Here is a 19350-nt window from a genome sequence, read left to right on the forward strand (position 1 = left end):
TAGTTGAAGGGAAAATAAGCTATGATCTTCAAAAGACAATCTACCAGTGGTTGTAACTTTGTAAACCATATTAATATTTATGACAATTTTATGTCACTTTCCAGCACTTGCAAAAAAAAATTTACAAATCAAAATATAATGCAGGTTATCAAGTGATAAGTAGAATTGTCAAGTAGATAACCTAGCATGTGGGCATTCTGCAGGTTTAATTGCATCCATTTTACTTTATAATAAATAGGCTGAATTCGGTGGATGGATCCTTCAACTCTGACTGCAGCCTGCATTGCAATCCCAAGATTATCCACTCTCTCATCTATCACTGTGCCAACAGATTTAACATTTGCTTGGTTATACTGATTCCATTATACCAATATTAGTGGCTTTCCACTAATCACTGTTCTTGATCAAGTATTTTCTTTCTCATTACTGTTTTATTTTTATAGTGATTCTTACATATTTGAATATGGACTTAATTTTTGCCCGACAACTCAGTCATTAAGATATTGTCCATTCAATAATACTGGCTCCAGGAGCAACTACATTGCATAAGTAAAGGTCATTATGGTATCTGTGTTTTCTGTCTCAAAAGTACTGTGCATTTCTTTAGGGGTGGCTATTTTTATGCCTTCAGAGCTGTATATATAACTGGTTTTGGCTACTCTATATGAAACTGTTTGCCCTATTGTTATACAACATTTGGAGAAGACATAAACTGCGTGTGAACATTTTATTGACAGGAAGATGTGCTAAGTTATGAACTATGTGTCTGAAGGCCACCTAAGGCATATTTGTACTTCCTGCTGTTGCTTTGTGTCAGAAAGGACTGCTTGGCATATTTTGGAAAAAAACGAGTTCTTGTTTCCCTACCATGTGAACCTATGGAAAACACTTTGCTGTATGGAAGGTGGTCATGTGTCTAAGCATAAACATTTTAATTTTTGTTGGATTGTGACCCCAATTGATGCAAACCTTTGGCTAACTTTGTAAAGGAGGCTCAAAGCATACTGAAAAAGGGCTGAAAGTGCCTCTTTTACCTCTCTAAATCAGTCTTTGAAAGACATTAGAACTCATTCTCAGGAATATTGAGTCTCAATCTTAATTATTTGAAAATGACTTTAAAGTGCTCATTCGAAAGGTGCTGTACCTAATAATAATAACCTCCTGCAATTTTATGAGCTGCATATCTTGGAGGCCTCTTTTCCTCCCACATATGCACATTTATTCATTTTAGGCCATATTTTACTTATTTCATGTTTTAGTTTTACCACTAAATAACGATTCAGTATTGTGTATACATATATCAAAGAAGATTTATAAGATACATTATTCATGTTCCACACGAAGCACTTGAGTCTTTAATTATAAAATAAGCCTTTTGAAAAACATAGCCTATTTGCCCTTCAGCTATGTCTACCGTGCGGAGGCATACAGGGAAAGCAGCAACATTGGAAAGTAGGTTGTAAAAACACTTCAGTAGCTGGGGAACCTAGATGTATACTGTGGGTCACATGGTGTTTGTTTCTACAATTTTAAATCATTCAGAATTGGCATCCCCATTTGTACTTTTCTAAGGGCATGTTTGCAGAGCACCAGCCATGTCTTCTTGGAAGTGTCTATGTGATTACAGCTTTGCCTCTTGTACCGCCACAGCCAGTTTGGTATAAAAGGTGTGCCTTGCATCTTAGCTGTCTGAAGGATGAAGGCAAAGGGAGTCAATTCTGGGAAGAAAGAACACATAGCAAAATATGGATTGTAGCTATGGCAACAACTTTAAAGTTATTCGACACGGAAAAGTAAAAATGTACTGATGTGCACATAAGAAGAGCCTTGTTGGAATGGTTTGAAGGACTGTCTAGTCCAGCATTCTGTTCTCACAGTAGCCAACCAAATCCCTATGGGAGTCTGCAGGCAGGATGTGAATGCAACAGTACTCTATTCCCAGTAAATGGTAGACAGTGACACAGTGCTGCTGACAAAACAAGATCAACAGTTCTAAACTTCAAAGACTGACAATTATCCAAAACCCTGACAGGACTAATACCATACAGAAAACAGTCCTTGATTTTGTATTCCCCAAAGAGGTTTCTGTTTTCCTGCCTTGTTTGCAGGGCACTATATAATTTCCATGTGTTGGGCTTACCTTATTGTTTCAAGGTGGCCAAGGGCCCAATTTCATTCATTAAAACAGTTCTCTATTAAGTATTTATCATTCTGCAGTCTCTCCAACTACCTGTGCTTCCTGGTCTTAAAAAGACCCATAGGAAGAGGATGCCTTCCCCTTTGATGAAGAAAGGTGAGGAGGGTGGATATCAAGTGCTTGAAACTAGCGCACTCCCTGATTTTGTTTGGAAGAAAAGTCATTTTTAAAAAACTCAGTCTCCTTAACTTTCTGACATTACAAGAAAGTCTATCAGAAGACAACTAGAATTTTTCAGAAGTGGAGACACTTAGGAAAGCATAGACCACCAGAGAGGAGAATTGTAGAATGAAAAGGAGACACTTAAACATCACACAAAAAAATCCCAGCCACTTCAAAAGTATTCCTTCAGAATTTCTGTGAAATGTTCTAGACCCATTGATAATTTTCAAATACAATTCATTTTCTCTTTAAATGGTGGTTTTAAAAATCAGATTTTATTGACACAGCACTAGTAATGAGATTGCCAATACTGTGCTTAAGAGCTGGACTACGCAAGGAACAGAATAAGTGTAAAATCCACATATGAAAAAGAGGACCGCACCACTTCGAACCATAGGTGCTCTTCTGCCGACTGTACTGAAATTGCCCAGCAGACCAGAGTGGAAGCTTCTGACTCCAGGTCTGACCACAAGACTCAACCTACTAGTGACCCACTGATTGAATGGCTCAAAACTAGGCTTTTGGCAGGCAATCCCACCCTGCAATGTAACCAGTCGGAGTGGCCCCACACATCCTGGCTGCCCGGGTGATTGTGACTGACCTTTGAGAGGCCACAATCACCACCCAGCCAGTATGGGATTAGAGGCCAATTTGCCATGAAAAGTGAGGAACCTCACTGCAAGAGAGGGGGGGGGAGAGAGAGAGAGAGAGAGAGAGAGAGAGAGAGAGAGAGAGAAGGAATACATTCAAACCCATGGTCCATATTAAGAGGCTCTGTTGATATTATAAATGAGAAAGAAAACAGGTAGGTTACATAAAAATAAAGTAAAATGGTTTATTCTCTAATTAAACTGAAGAGGAATCTCAAAGAGGATTCCCCGTTCAAGTGTGGCCATGTGGTGCTTAGGTCCCCTTCTAACATAGGTGCCGTGGCTAAGGGGCTCTGGGTGCCATAGCTCCCTCAACATTTTAAAGGAGGGGCCAGGTACACACAAGGTGCAGCACAGCTACATGTGCATGGCGTGGGGTATGCATGTGCTACATCATCATGCCCCCCTGGTATACACACACTATGTCACCATGCCCCGCTATGTGAGCAAGTGACATGAGCATGCTGGCGGCATGATGCCGCAGCACACACATGCTGGGGGACGTGATGACATTGTGCGCATCTCCCCCAGTGTGTGTGTATGACCTGGTGATGGCGCGCGGCCCTGGGTGACACTTCAAAGGCAGTGTTTTGACAATCGTAACACATTCTGTACAACAGCACATCATATCCAACATGTACACAGAGGGAAATGGCCTGCTGTTACCTTTCAACCACGCAGAAAGTAAAAGAGTCTTCCAAACTATTTCCTGAAAAACAGAGCCATGAGGAGAGAATTACTGCTCAGCACACAGAGGATGTTTGAAATACGACAGCTAGGTTGCTACTTAATGAGGAGGCTAGGACGTTGCATCAGGTAATTGTGAAAAGGGGCATTTTGTTCTACACAACAGTATCTTCCATGCTTTCTCCTTATCAAATTATATGGATGGCTTAGTATGACAAACACACAAGAAATGGGTTAATTGTGTCAAGCATGCTGAGATCACAAAGAACACTAAACAAAAGAATAGCTTAAAAAAAAGTTGGGATTTTGCTTTAATGGCAAAGTGGACATACTATATGAGAAAAATAAAAGACAGCAACAGGATACCTTTATGTTAAGTTGGGAACCATTTTTTGGACATTGCATAAAAGCATATTGTTTTTCCAATCAAAAGGTGGCCTTGGAATATTTTAAGATTTTATATGGTACAGATGCTTTGGAATAAATAGCATAAATAATTGACTTTATTTATACTTTTGATTTTTGTATGTCTGTGGTTTTTGTGTCTTTTTCCCTTTTATTCTGGTATTGTCAAAATAATATTTGAGAAAACGAAACAACAGGTGGAAACAAACCAGAATCAATAAGCAGTAACTAGAACATCTGCAATATATATACACACACAAAACAGCAGAGGAGCAATGAGAAAGACAAAGTGATGGTGGATAAATGAAAACGACTTGTTTATCTTTAGGACAAGGACAAGCACCATGCATACTAGAAAGTGGCTTCAGACATAGTTATGTGAAGGTAAAAACAACAAAGAGACTTGCCGCTTCATAACGACTAACAGATTAATTGTTGCATTACAGTATATGCCACAATAAATCTGTTAAAGTGCTACCAGACTCTTTGCTATTTCTGGTGCAACACACGCAATTATCCACCCTGAATTATGCACTCAAGTGTTCTGAAAGCAGCTTCAAACATTGTGCATCAGTCTGAAGCTTCCCACAGAGCACAGGCAGCAAGCATGAAACACACACCCTGCAATATATGAAAGGTCACAAACTTCCACTATTCAGGACAGGAGAAACTGCATATGGTTGGCTGCAAGAGAGAAATAAAACAAAGCAACTTTGGAGGGAAAAAGAAAGTAGAGGTATGAGAAAAGGTGGGTGGAATCTTGGTGGAAATGGAGTGGAAGTCAGGGAATTCCTAGCAAGTGTCCTCCTGTGCTTTTAAACGAAATTGTACCACCAATGTACCAAAACCTGTTCTCTATTCCATCACAAAAGAGGTTTCTGTTTTTCTTTGTCATTTGTGGGGCACTTTAGGATTTTTTTTATTTTTTATTTTTAAAAAGAGAATTTCTTTAACATTTTGATGGGTGTGGGATTCAACTTAGTTTACCTCAGTGTGTTTGTGGGCTTTTCTTATTCTTCCCATAAAACATCCCCCCCCCCCAATAAAACACTTCTTCATAATTTGAAAAACACTGCGGGATTTCTTCTATATGTATTTTTTGTTTAAATATTGTTATTTTTTTAAAATCCCTCTCTTCAACCAAAAAGGCTCCCATAGCATAGCATTTTACACATCACTACAAAAAAGCAGACATTACTTCACGACACCTTCCCATGTGCTTTAATTGAAGTGAAGGAAGTCAGAGAGGGTGGCTACCGAAGATCCGAGATCGACGCACTCATCAATTTTGTTTTAAAGGAAAGTATTTCCTTTCACCATTTTTTAAAAAAAATATAAATAAATAAAAAGACAAAGCCTTTCTGCAGTGAATTCTTTAAAAAAGTTTAAGAAGAAGAAGAAGAAGAATTTAAAAAAAAAAAACAGAGTGCTAGTAAAAATACGAGTCAAGATAGTCAAGGGGAGAATGGCAGAGCCAAAGGCAAAAGGTACCAGCCATTTGCCCATGCAGTTTGGAAGTGAAAGGAAAAGGTGGTGTAGAATAGAAGATACCAAGAGACAGCTAAGCAGGAGAAAAGTTAAGCAAGCTTGAAAGTGGAAGCTAAATAACTTGTGTTTCTCCAGTCTCCGCAATGCAGGAGATCTGTCTCTGCACTAAAACAGGTAAGTTGCAGCAACACAAAAGAATAGGCCTGAATAGTTCCACACAACACTTTCCAGGATATATGAGAACGCCTCTCCCTCACTGTTTTTTTTCTATGCTTGCACATACATAGATATGACTCTTTGAAACAAGGAAAAAAATATTCTTTAACAAAGGGTTGCAAAGACTAAAAATGGCAAGAGCATCATTAGCAGCATTGTTGGGCTACTCGGAACACATCATATTAAGGAGTAAAACTTGTATATCTTTTATTAAAAAATCTGCATAAATAATTAAACATGGCTTCTGGTATAAGTTGGCCTAAATAAAGGATTTGAATGTGTTTCACCACTTACTAATCAAGCTGAGTCTTCATTCCCCTTGATGAATACAATCTCATGCACCCAGCTAAATGATACACTGTGCTTATGTAGCCATGTTTTGATTAGGCACAGATGCATTTAATTAGCAGTTTGTTTGATCAATTAGAAAATGAACCCTAAAGTCACCTACTTGCGTAGATCTGCTTTGAACAAGAATTTTAATCTTAGTGATGACTCCTAAAGAAATGAAGGGGAAAGAATATAATTAAACCATTAGCACATGGGGGGAAAGCCTTTGCTAGGTGCAAAGCAAGGAAAGCAAAAAAGCTTTAAATGCTAAACATATAGATTTCCAAACAAAGCAGAGAGTCAAGTGCCTCATGGGGTGCGCAATGGGATATGAAGCTCTAAACTGAACCCCCATCATTAGTTCTTTGAATATTCTCTCAATCAGTAATGACCGACTGTGAAATTTTCACAAGTGCTGGGAATTGATTTTCTCTCCTCCTACTGAAATCAATGGTGAAATTCCCATTGACTTCACCACTGGAGCAGAGTTAGATCAATATTTGAGTGCTCTTGAAAATACCATCTGACGTAAACATCATTATTATGTGGCTACAGAATTTATGGTGTTGCACCTCCACTTTTCATAGGTATTTGAAATTATAAAGAAGTTCCAGATTACACCAAATTGTTGTGATATTTATGTATGTAGGACTTTACATAGTGCCAGTATGACAGGTGCCAGTCCTAAGATGCACACAATATAAAATAGATTCACTGAAACGAGATGTAGGAGAGACTTGGAGGCATGGGTAGACAGGAGAAGAATGAGTGATTACTTAATTTCCAAGTACTTTAACTTAGTTACAATAGCAACTAAGAGACCCCCTATTCTCATCACAGAGCTACAATTTCCAGAATGGTTTAACACTCAAACATGCTTCCCAGGCGATTCTGGAGATTGTAGCTCTCTCAGGGTAATACAATCATGCCGACAACTCTCAACACCCTTAAAAAGTACAGTTCCCAGAATTCTTTAGGGGAAGCCATGACTGTTTACAGGGATACAATACTGCTTTAAATATATAGTGCACATGGCGCCTTAGTTTGTACCAGAATTCACCATGATCAAGTTCCTTAAGTATCCTTAGTCACTTATTGGAATTCTCACCTCAGGGAGGCTCACCTAGTACTACTAACTTCATTAATATATTTTCAGCACTAGGCAAAAAAAAAAAACATTTTACTCAAGTTCCCATACCTATTAACATCTGAGGATATATATATATATTTACCCCATAATTTTGTAATTGTTTGTATAGAGTTGTATTACTATTCTGCCATTTTAGCATTCAAGACAATGTGTAGTGAATTATTGTATTAAATGACAAAATATTTATCCTATAGTATACAGGATTTAACTATAGAAGGAATCCCCCCCCCTGTAGTGCCTTTCATGAGTTAGGTCTTCTTATTTTCCTCTTCTTCTTTCCTCTGTAATTTGGGCTCGCGTGTGATTATCAATTTATAACAGTAAAACCAAAGTGTGGCAAGATTAAATCGGCTGTGCAGATCCACACAAGTATTTTGTTGCAAAGCTGAGAATGAACCAGCTGGGCCCCGTCAGAAAACCATTAAAAAATCATTCCTACCTGGACACTATTTTCTGAGGCGATGCTCACTTTTTCTTTGATAGCATTTAAGACCAGCATAGCTCCTCTTTCTCAACAAACTTTCTGCAACCCTGAAACTTTGATGCTACTGAGTTTTTTGTTGGGCTTTTTTTTTCCTCGAGGAGGACAAATGTAATATTCCATACTGTTTGCCTGCACTGTTGGAGCATTTTATTAAACTGGTGTTTTTATTTTCCCTGAACGTCAAACTGGCAGCCTCTAAAATTCCCTACTCACAGGCTGTCTGCAAAAAGTGCCCTTTACTGTCGACGAAGGTGTGTCTAGAATAAGCACTTTTTCACCCTCTGTTGGGAATGGTTTCCTGCTGCCAAGTTGAGGGAGCAGATATACTTAGAACACAGATAAAAATGTGGACAGAAGAGGAAATTCTATTTTAATGGAGGAATGTACAGTAGTTAAGGTAAAGAATATTATGTATTTATTGATTCAGTTTATATCCGCTGTTCATCCTGAAGGAGCCCAGGGTAGAAAATGCAACAACAACAACAACAACAACAACAACAATTCAAAACATTCTAGAAATAGTTTGAAACATTCTTTCAGGGTTGCCAAGAACAGCATCTTTCGGCCATCAAATGTCTGGTTAAACAGGAATGTTCATACCTTCTCCTGAAAGTCAATAACGAGGGAATTCTACAAACAGGGAAGCACCTTTGAAAAGGTCCTGTTTCGGGTCAGTTATTGGTAGGGGCACCAAAAAGGTCTCGCCTGATTATTTTAGGGTTCAAGATGGTTGATACAGAGGAAGGTCCTAATTTGATGTATTTGTGTCATAAGCCATTGGGTGTTTTATATGGTAATACTACCACCTTGAATTAGGCCTAGTAGCTCACTGGCAGCCAGCGCAGTGCTTTAAAGACCAGCAAAACAAGGTCCTATTGGGCTGCCCCACTTGCTAGCCTAGCATCCACATTTCTCGCGGCAGTCTTCAAGGGCAGCCCCCCATATAGCAAATTGCAGTAGTCCAGGACTGTTATGGAAGGGTTATTTTACTAATAGGTTTGAATGATATTGTAAATGGCTCCAGGGCTGAGGCTGGTAAGCACCCATAAAATGCATGTGCTCAGCCTTTGGGTCCTTTTCAGAAGATAACAGAGTTGTTCTGCCTAAGTTTCTGTAATTGCAGATAGTATTAATTTTCTGGCCAGGCCTAGTATAAAAACTTTCTGTCCATGCTCCAGGTTCTGAAGTGTTGTAAACCAAGATTTTGGCACAGCTACCCATGACCCCAGCCTTGTAGACCACTACTATTAATTAGAAAGGCAGAGTACATTGTATTGCAGCGCCCTTTACCTTTAAGCTAGAGCATTAATATTGGCTACAATCCAGTGCACTCCAATCGCACTGAGCACAATAGAACTTATTTATAAGCAGACATGTATAGGATATTAAGATTTCACTGTTAGGCGAGCTCAAGTCCCCTGAAGCCTGTCATCATTTATTCTGGGACAAAATTACTAGACTGATTTCAGAGCCTGGTCTCCTAGGCCATCAATGCAGATGCTGCAAAATGCCCAGATATGAACCAAATATATTTGTCCATGAACCAAATATATTTGGAAGGGTTTTTATAAGTAGAAATGTTTATCTATGGGAGAGATATTGGGGGACTTGGCTATAAATAGATGCCATGATTCCTACTGCATTTTGCTCTTATAAATTTGCTCTGTCATCTCAATGACAATCCAAAGATGTACCCTCAGGTCTGAGGAATTATTATGGATTTGGACTGAATGCAAAGGAGGATGCAGGATAAATCGACATGTTAAATTGTTTCTGAAAGCTGCAACCACTAAATCAAATACTAGGTTGCTAAGGGAGATATGTTTTTCTATTGTTCACTAACCTGTAGCAAGTAAATAAGATAATAAAGAGGAAAGGGAAGCCTTAGCCACAGATGGCCTAACAATTAAGTAGAGTGAGGTGGCTGCCTTGGACAGCTGATTTTGGGTGTCATGAAAGGGAACGATTTACGATTATTAAATTTTTACTGCCAGGAAGTGGTAGAGACAAGAGATTTTCTTTATCGGGTGTCAAAATAAGTTGACTGGTCTTAGTAACAGGGAATTTGATGTGGAGGGGGCATTTTCTGTTCTGTCTCAGACAGCAACTTTTACTGGGCCAGACTTCATCTTAGCAGATGTGTAACGTGATTAGAGTGGTGAATGTTTAATGCAAATAAAATATGTACATAAAAAGTAGCCTTTGCACATATCAAAACAATCCAAAAGAATTTCTTCCTTTATAGTTGGAAACGTTATTGTTAGAAATTTACAATATAGTCTTAGAAGGTTACTGGCTGTTCAACAGCATAAAAATAAAATTGCATTTCTTTGTATGGCATTGTTGTAGATGGAGCGTGTTGCTATTGTTGCTTAAACGAGTCAGTGAAATTATTGTGGTGGACAGGGGTTTGAGAAGTGGCTTTTCATTGCAGGATTCTTTTTCAGTTTCTCTTTCAATTTCAGGTATACAATTCAACTGATTATTTTTTCCCCTCATCTGCTAATGAAAAAAAGATCTGCACTGATCAAAATTTGCCTCTTTATATCTCTTTGATGTGCAAGCACGTGGCATGTTTGCTCATCTTAGCATTTGTAGAGGCACAGTTGAGAGGAGTTGTTACTATTTTTAAGGAGGGAAAACCTGGAACCAAACTTCTTACCTGCATATAACTGTCTAGCGGTGTTTTATCTGCGCATTCCATAGCCAGCCTGCAGCTGTTGATCCTGTTGGAAGTAGGTCAGAGGAGTAACCCTTTGACTCAAAAATGCCAGTCATGTTCATTCCCCAGATATGACTCATGATCCCTGGAAGCAAATTCGACAAGCAAACTGAAGTAGAAGATGTTAGAGTTACAGGATGATTTTGGGGAATGAACATTTTAACTGAATAAACACTGTGATAAATTGGGGCATCATTTGATTGCAGATTAATCATCTTAGCCATCTTGAGATGCATATGGAGTAGACAGCAGGAGAAAGAGCATATGTCCTGTGTGGGTTGCTGTAGCAAGTAAGGGTAGAACAAAAGGGGAACCAATACAAGGTTTTGTGCCTAATGATGTTCTCTTGCAGAGTGACCCCAAGTAATGCAAAGTATTCTTTTTGCCTGTGTTTTTGCTGACCATGCTCTCCCCAGCATATCAACTCCAAAAAGTCCTGGGATATGTATATTCCTAGGAACCTGAAATCTCTATGAACAGACAAGCACCCTGCAAAACTACACATTCACAGGCATGCTGACAAGTTTGATTTACGTTCTGAGGGCAAGCAGAATCTCTTGGGGAAATTATAATTCATAATTCACCCTAGCATTAAGGGCCAGATAATTATGAAATTTAAGAAGATCACTACTTTCTCCACAACCTTAGATTATTTGATAGCCCCCTTTTCAGGATATTTTCAGGATATAGTGAAAGATTGACCCCTGACTTGGAACAGCTCCAGCCAAACTCCACATAGGCGTAATGTAAAGATAAGAGTGTTATAATTCCAGTCTCAAGCTGCTTCTTAGATTCTGACTCAGCTGAGGTCTTAATGACACCCTTAAAAAAGTAAAGGTAAAGGACCCCTGACCATTAAGTCCAGTCGTGAATGACTCTGGCCTTGCGGCGCTCATCTCACTTTATAAGCCGAGGGAGCCGGTGTTTGTCCGCAGACAGTTTTTCTGGGTCATGTGGCCAGCATGACTAAGCCGCTTCTGGTGAAACCAGAGCAGTGCACAGAAACACCATTTATCTTCCCTCTGGAGTGGTACCTATTTATCTATTTGCACTTTGACGTGCTTTCGAACAGCTAGGTTGGCAAGAAATGGGGCCAAGCAACAGGAGCTCACCCTGTCACGGGGATACGAACTGCCAACCTTCTGATCGGCAAGCCCAAGAGGCTCAGTGGTTTAGACCACAGCACCACCCGTGTCCCTTTAATGACACCCTTAGCCACTGTTAAACTAGGATTTGGGAGGTAGGACCCTCAGTGCAGACTGACTGAAGATCCACCTATATCCAAAGCCACCAAACATGAAATCTCTTGAAGAATTGCCATGCAATGTACACAAATCTCCACAGTCTTCTGGCACAGCTCCACTAGTCCTGCCAGGAAAATATTGAAGAATGATGAAGTGCCAGACTGCAGGCTAAGATGCTATTTCTTTACATTGATCAGGGAAGACATAAAACTGCATAATGTATATGGCAACAGTGTCTCATACCGAATGCAAACGAACTGTGAAAAAGACTGTGAATTAAAAGTGGAGACACCATATGTACTTTTCTTTGTTTATTTGTTTGTTACACAAGAAAATCATTGGTAAAAACTAATTAAAAAGAAAATAGCCCAATATAGGCAGGAGACCTGGTAAGAAGATAAAAATGATTCATTCCATGCCTGGAACTTGTTAGTCCAAGTTGGCTGTTACTTAGAAGTTCTTTATCATTCAAAACACCCTCCCTCTGTCTCTGGGCCTGCTTCCTAACTTTCCTTGGGAACTTTGATTCATGAGCATCTTCCTACTCATTGAATTAATGTACTTATAAACCAGGGTTGCCATATTTCAGAAAGTGAAAATCTGGACGCAAAAGTTGTTGAGCTTTCTTTGCAAAATCTTAAAATATTTACGTTTTTGAGCTAGTTTTAAAGGAAATTTGCCAAAATCTAGACTTCTAACATGGGTTGCCATACGTCTGGATTTTCCTGGACATTTCAGCAATTTCTGCCCAGACACTGTTTCCAACTGCCTTATTCCATCTACGTCTGGGAAATTCAGGACATATGTCTGCCCTGTTATAAACTACATTTAACTTGTGCCTCCTGGTCAACTGTTAGCTGAGCTCATCACTCTTTAGCCCTTGTGAGTTTTATGTTATGACCTGTTAGGACAGGGCAAAGAACAAGAAAGGGTAGAAGGAAGAGAGCATGCAAAATTGCTGTTGCACACTACAATTGATTCTACAGGAAATGGAGATGCTGTGCAATTCTTCTTACAACTGATCTGAAAATGACTCATGCTCTAGGTTTCAATTCCCATAACTTCTTTTGGGGCTTTTTGGGTTGCTAATATTGTTACAGACCTGACTCTCCCAGAAAACTCAAGCCCCACTATTTTATTGACAAAATATTTGAGGGTTGGGGGTTGGGGTTCTGCTCGCTCACCCCTTGTGATGTTATTTTCCCCAAAACAGATAAGATATTGATTTTAACATGTTATTCTAGGTTCATCAACACGACACCTACAAAATATCTCAATAAATATCTCTTCAAAAATCCACAGTGAATTAGAGACTGTTGGCCCACCCTCTCCTACAATGAACATGGCTCCTTAAACATGGCAACGTTTCATTGGATGTGAGAAGTGGGCACACACTCTTCTGTTTTGCGTGGTGCAATGCCCATACTGTGTTATGCCACAGTCCCACATAACAACAGAAACAATGTAGTGCTATGCCATGCCCCATGACACTCAGTTTGTGACTGGAGCCTACAGCACTCTTTCTACATTCCAAATATGTCTCTTGCCCAAAATGTTTGATGACTCTGGTGTATATTATATCCAGTGCTATATTTTTTTTTGAAAAAGAGGTGCCAGAACTCATTATGAACACCTCCCTTGTTCTCTTAGAATGGCAATGGCGCCCACCTGAGAGGTACCAGAACTGAGTTCTGGTGAGTCCAGCTGGGGGGAAAGCCCTGATTATATCCCATATTCTGTGATTTTGGTAACATTCTGTGGCTTTTGTAAATAATACCCATTGCCAGCTTTTAATCTGAAAACAATTCATATTGTTTTATAGCTTGTAATATTTCCTCATAAACCATGGAAAATATCACCCAACTGCTTTACTTTTTCTTTTTGCATATATTGGTATGTGGAAAGGGAAGCCCTTACCCCAGCAGTGCACCTTCTGGTATTTAAAACAATCTATCACAGCAGGACGCAATAGCACTTGAAATGATTAAAACAAGCACTAAAATGTCATTATAGATTAATGAAATCCTGTCATCAAGCAACACAGGCAGGGCACTTCTGTCAGACTCTAGAAGTTGCAATAAAAATGAAGAAAGTGAAGTTGAAGTTTTGGATAAGGGAAGGGAACTAGGGGAACTAAGATCAACAATGTTTCCGCTTCCCTTCCTCCTACCCCCACCCCCACCTACTAACACAGAATGTGCTGTTTTGTCTGAAAGAATATGTTGCCCAGTGTAGTGCCCCCGATGCAACATATTTATGGGATCCTGTTCTATCTGTTCTGGAGGAAGTTTCACTCATCTTAAAGGTACTCTGCTTGGGGAATACTTATGGATCCATTACTGACCCTTGCTTAGTTTCCCTGTCTGGACAGAAATAACCTGGTTTTAGTCACCTATGCCCTGGAAATCTCTAGGTTGCCAGATTATTAACTGGGACCAGAAGATCTGAGCATTTTACACAGATTCTAGCCCAAGTGCACTGGCTGCCAATTACTTTCTGCGCTCAATTCAAAGTGCTAGTTGTGACCTCTGAAGCCACAGGACCCCAGGACCCAAAATACTGCCTTTCCACACATGAATTGGCCTAGACACTGCAGTCATCATCAAAGGCTTCTACTTTATGCTTCTGCTGAAGCATAAAGATGGCAATAGCTCAAGAATGAAATCATAGGTTTCATGTTTTAGTTATTGGATTGTTCCTGGAAAAAAATATATCCTCATGAGCATATGTGTGAGCATATTGCACAAGTGAATGACTTCCATTTCAAACCTGTAATCTGCAGAACCAGACAGCTTCTACTCTCTTGTTAAAAAAGCAAGCAGTTCAGTTGCATAACATATCCTTGCAGCTTCATAGAATACAGCATATAACTCACATGAGCAATCTTTTGCCTGGAAAATGTGCAATGAATAGGGATGGGAGGAGCTGTCCATTTTGGTTCCCTCAGTTTCTCATTTTTTCCTATCTTAAATTCAGTTTTCCACATTTCTGCAGCAATTTGCACTTTTTATTTTTTAAAAAACATGAAAATCCATCAGCGTTTGACAAATGTACATATTTTTGCAAGTGATTTCTCCTACTATAATGCATGTTTTATGTTATTTTCAACTAATATACTAATTTTTATGCATACCTTCCCCTAACAGATGCATTTGTGCTGACACTGGTTCATTGGGGAGCTATATCTCAAAATTCAGATATGTGTGCATTTCAAAGGATGGTGGTGTTTTGGTTCTCATGTGGTTTTGGAAAGTGTAAATTTTACGGATTCACCTTTAACTGCAAACTGCATCTAATTTCTCTCCCATTTCTAACTATGAGCAAGCCTGATGAATTCTGCCTGCTTCCCTGTTATGGCAGATAAAATGAATTTGCCACGGCACAACTGCAATTAGTGAAATGCATGTGTCTGTGTTATTTCTGGAGGGGTAATAATTCCGTGTTGAACTCTGAGCTCATAAATTGCTTGTCACTGTCACATAATGACAGGAAACTTTGGCGTCCCTAATTCTGCCCACCGCAAGATCTCCCTCCTTCCTTCTTTCTCAGCTGCTCTGCCAGAACATATGAGAATTGAAACAATGATGATTGGTTTCCATTGGTACAGAGCTATCCTCTGGAACATTGAGGGAAGTGATAGTTCAAGGCTGCTCCTTTCCCTCTTTTCATCATTGCCTAGTGTTGTTTTACTTTGCTCATTGCAGAGAGAAACAGATTATCCAGTGTGTGGGCTGGCAGCAGCCAGCAGGCTTTCTCATTTTTCCTGCAGTACAACCCAGTGGGGATCTCCAGCAATTTGAAACGTGTATGCATTCTGGCTGATCTGTCGTCATCGCCACCATTGCCCGCAGTGCATACCCATAAATTCCCAAGGCAGACATGCCATTACACACAATATGATTTGTACTGCAGCAGCAGCTGGTGAGATAGAGAGATCTCACAGGATGCTGCACAGGAGGAGAAATATTCCCGCACTGGATCAGTCCATTGGGCCATTAAACCTCATGCATTGCCTCTGGCAGTGGCCACTAGTGGAGGCTTCAAATGAAAACACCACAGAAAGTATTGGGCACATTGAAGAAGGTAAAAAAAGGGCAGCGCTTGCTTGAACATGCCATTAACTATCAGCTTCCAAATTGCCATCCATTCACACATATGAACACATACACACATGTAGAGGACACCTGGTGTGTGTTTGAATGTTGCACTCTCAGGAATGCTGGTTTGTACTATGCTTGAAGGTGCCACTGCAGTTTAAACTTGGTATACTGATTGTACATAATAGGGCAATTTCACAGTACAGTAACATGTTCTAGAGCACCCTATCTCAACCTGTGGGTCCCCAGATGTTGTTGAACTACAACTCCCATCACCCCTAGCTAGGAAGGCCAGAGCTCAGGGATGATGGGAGTTGTAGTCCAACAACATCTGGGGACCCACAGGTTGAGAACCGCTGGTCTAGAGGATCACTCTCTGAAGTATGTTACACCACACCCATTTTACTCTATTCCTCATATTGTATGCAACACATCAGCCGTATATCACAGCCAACCAGATGATCACATGGTGGACTATAAAAGAGGAAACACATCAAGCAAAGCACTGAGAGACAATGCATGGCTAGAGAACTGTGTACAGTCTGGGTGTATTAGATTGATCGGGCTACTTCAGTGTTTCGTAGGTCAGCTTAAATTGAAGCCACCAGACAAGGAAGCTTGAACTTCACCAACAAAGACCAACTGCCTTCTTTTTACACCCTCGAGGTTATATAAAGTGTTGGGCACATTATAATTGGATGCTACTTGCTGAGCAAAGTGTTTATTTTCTTAGTAGGTGGGAGACAGTGGATTGCACCTTTTACGAGGCCTTTATGGTAATATTATTATAGATAATCGTGCAGGAGAAACCACTCAAATGCAGCAATTAATGTCCAATTTGCTTTTCAGCAGCCCAAGGCTGAACTGCTGTGGTTGTAATCCAGTTTAATGACTGCTTTAGGGGGAGAAAATGTCATCTGATAGATGTTTTGCTTTTATAATGGGCATCTTTGCAATCTTCCCAGTTGCCATCACTTAGCGCAACTAAATGAGCACATTAAAGGGAGGCAGAATGATGCACAACTATGAAAAACTGTAGCGGAGCTGAGGAGTTATTTTTAGCAAGAAGATACTGATGACTAGTGGTGAGAGCAAGAGTTGCCTTCAGGAAAGTTAGGATTTAGAATTCATTATTGCCTGTGAATTATAGACAACATCTTTAGCCCTTCAGAACTGAGAGATTATTTTCTGCATGTTGCCTTGATTTCTAAGGCTAGTAAAGGAGGATTACTTCTTTGGGACATTGGCCTACTAATCAACAGTAGTGAGCACTCTCATTAAAGTGTACTGCTTCATAGCTAATTCCGTTCCTCCACTGATTTGATATTTTTGAGCATCCTTTATGCAGACAAAGGTTTAGACCAGAGATAAGCATGCTGATGAATGAATAGCCTTTTGCCAATAGTTTATGTGAGCACAGCTCAACTATTTTAGGTGGCACAAGCTCAAGCTTGCTTATACTGATAGCTCATGTACCTGGTGGGCTACAAAACTGCAACACTACAAAGCTCCAAATAATCTGGGTTGTTCTGTGCTGGGCTGAGCAACAGTAAGGCTCAAAAAGAAGTTATTATCTGGACAGAACTATCTGAAGCAGATTATCAAGCAGCAAAGGTAAACAAAGTAGAGTGGTACTTCAGGTTACAGACTCCACTAACCCAGAAATAGTACCTCGGGTTAAGAACTTTGCTTCAGGATGAGAACAGAAATCACACAGCGGCAGCAGTGGGCGTCCCCATTAGCTAAAGTGGTACCTCAGGTTAAGAACAGTTTCAGGTTAAGAACGGACCTCCAGAACGAATTACGTACTAAACGCGAGGTACCACTGAATCCATATCTACTACTACAGTGTTCAAAAATACAGTATGTTGCTACCACAGCTAACCCACAAATTGTTACCGACTATGTTGCCATCTTACCAATGAAACAAGATGAATGCATATATCAACAGGAAACATATTGTTGCATAGGGACATTTGAAGATCCAAGAAGAATATCATTGTTCTGTTGATTGTGACTGTTGCCTAGCCAATCCAACAATGTTGAACTCTCTGTCCATCAGCTGATGGTAGTTAGGTGACTCCACCTCTGCATTCTGCAGGGATTGGCTGCGTAACCACGTTCCCCATGGCAACTGCCAATCCAGCCAGATCTCTACCTGCCCCACACCTGTCCAGGACAGGAAGTTAAGGTAAACAGTCTCATGGGCCAAACTGGAATCTGTGCTGTGCTGGATTTGGCCTATAGGCCAGAGCTACCCCACCCCTAGCATATAGAGAAGAGTTTGCATGACTCCTATATTTATCACATAACACCAGAAGGCTAATGAAAGTGGACTAAAGAATATATTTGCCAATGTGGATTGAGTTAAATGCATGGCAATAGTTCCACAACTTGGAATATACTTATAAACAGGATTCCATGGCATATGAAGCCTCTACTTTGCTAAAGCCAAGCAGGTATAGGTCTGGTCAGTGCCTAGATAGGAGGTTGCTGGGAAGCACATGAATACTGCTTTGGGTCCAAGAGAGATTAAACAGTGACATGTAAATGTGAGAAATAAAAACTATTTCAGTAAATATGAAAGTCTATAGATCTGCTGTCTGGGTTCTTCTCATATTGCTGCTTTGGTTGTGAACAATGACCTTAGATGAAGCCTCTTTGTTAATGGAAAGTTCCAACCAGCATTCCCTCTCCCAGTTCCCATGGGAAAGCTATTTTGCTCCTACATATAACAAGCAGTAGATGTTAGCATATGTGCACAAGTGTTTGGTATTAAGGAGAAGCTCTTCTGTAATTAAGATCTTAGATAATTACATGATTACTTTATTTTGCAGCTTCAACAACACTCCCCTCAAAATATTTTAAATCAAACCTTAGTTTGTAGAAATTAATTACAGTACTTGGTTAAAGCTTTCTGTGAAATCACAGAATTAGGACAGCCTGCCATCATATTAGGATATTTGTCTCTTTGCTCAGATCCAAAAGGTAAAAAGTCTATTGCCTTTTAGAGCAATACAAAGTTTTCCTTCCCGTATCAGAGAAACTTGTGCGTATGTCATTAGCAGTTATCCACCCAGGCTACTTTGCTTGCTTAAGAAGACCTGCTTTCCTCCTGTCTTTTTCCTCTATCTTCACTGGTAACTTCCTTATAGGCTGAGCAGTCAGTCCTCAGCTTTCTTTTTGTGTTCCTCAACTTCTTAATGAGCATCTGAAATGCATATGTTGGTAGATGTCTCACTTTGATCTGCGTATAGACTGATTGCTACAAGGACTCTTTCCTCTAGCATTTCAAATATTTTAGATATGAGTTATCCATGTAAATCTTAATAAATATTTATTTCCTCCATGGATAACTCTGGCAACAGTACAGCTTGTACTTTTTAGCTTTATTATAAAGGGGTGATCTTGTAGTTGTCAATGTTGATTTAGATTAGTGGAAAACCTCAAATCTGTGGGCCAAAATCAGAATCTCTCTTCATTTCAATGGTAGTTTTATATTGACATTTCAATTAACA

The 19350-nt window shown here is 39.8% G+C and overlaps 1 protein-coding gene and 1 long non-coding RNA gene across 8 annotated transcripts in view; one reads left to right on the forward strand and one right to left on the reverse strand.

Annotated features, from left to right (window-relative positions):
* The window catches only part of LRRC4C (leucine rich repeat containing 4C), a 627695-nt gene that overhangs the window by 564479 nt on the left and 43866 nt on the right, over positions 1-19350 (forward strand). The window lies entirely within an intron of this gene.
* On the reverse strand, positions 1338-17905 carry LOC309535056. The gene is made up of 4 exons (XR_014220996.1): positions 17752-17905; positions 10432-10576; positions 6257-6303; positions 1338-1718 (listed from the first exon to the last, which is right to left on the reverse strand). It is a non-coding gene; the product is annotated as an uncharacterized lncRNA (long non-coding RNA).

This window comes from Podarcis vaucheri, assembly GCF_965113315.1.
Source record: "Podarcis vaucheri genome assembly, chromosome: 1".
In the NCBI taxonomy this organism is placed as follows: domain Eukaryota; kingdom Metazoa; phylum Chordata; class Lepidosauria; order Squamata; family Lacertidae; genus Podarcis; species Podarcis vaucheri.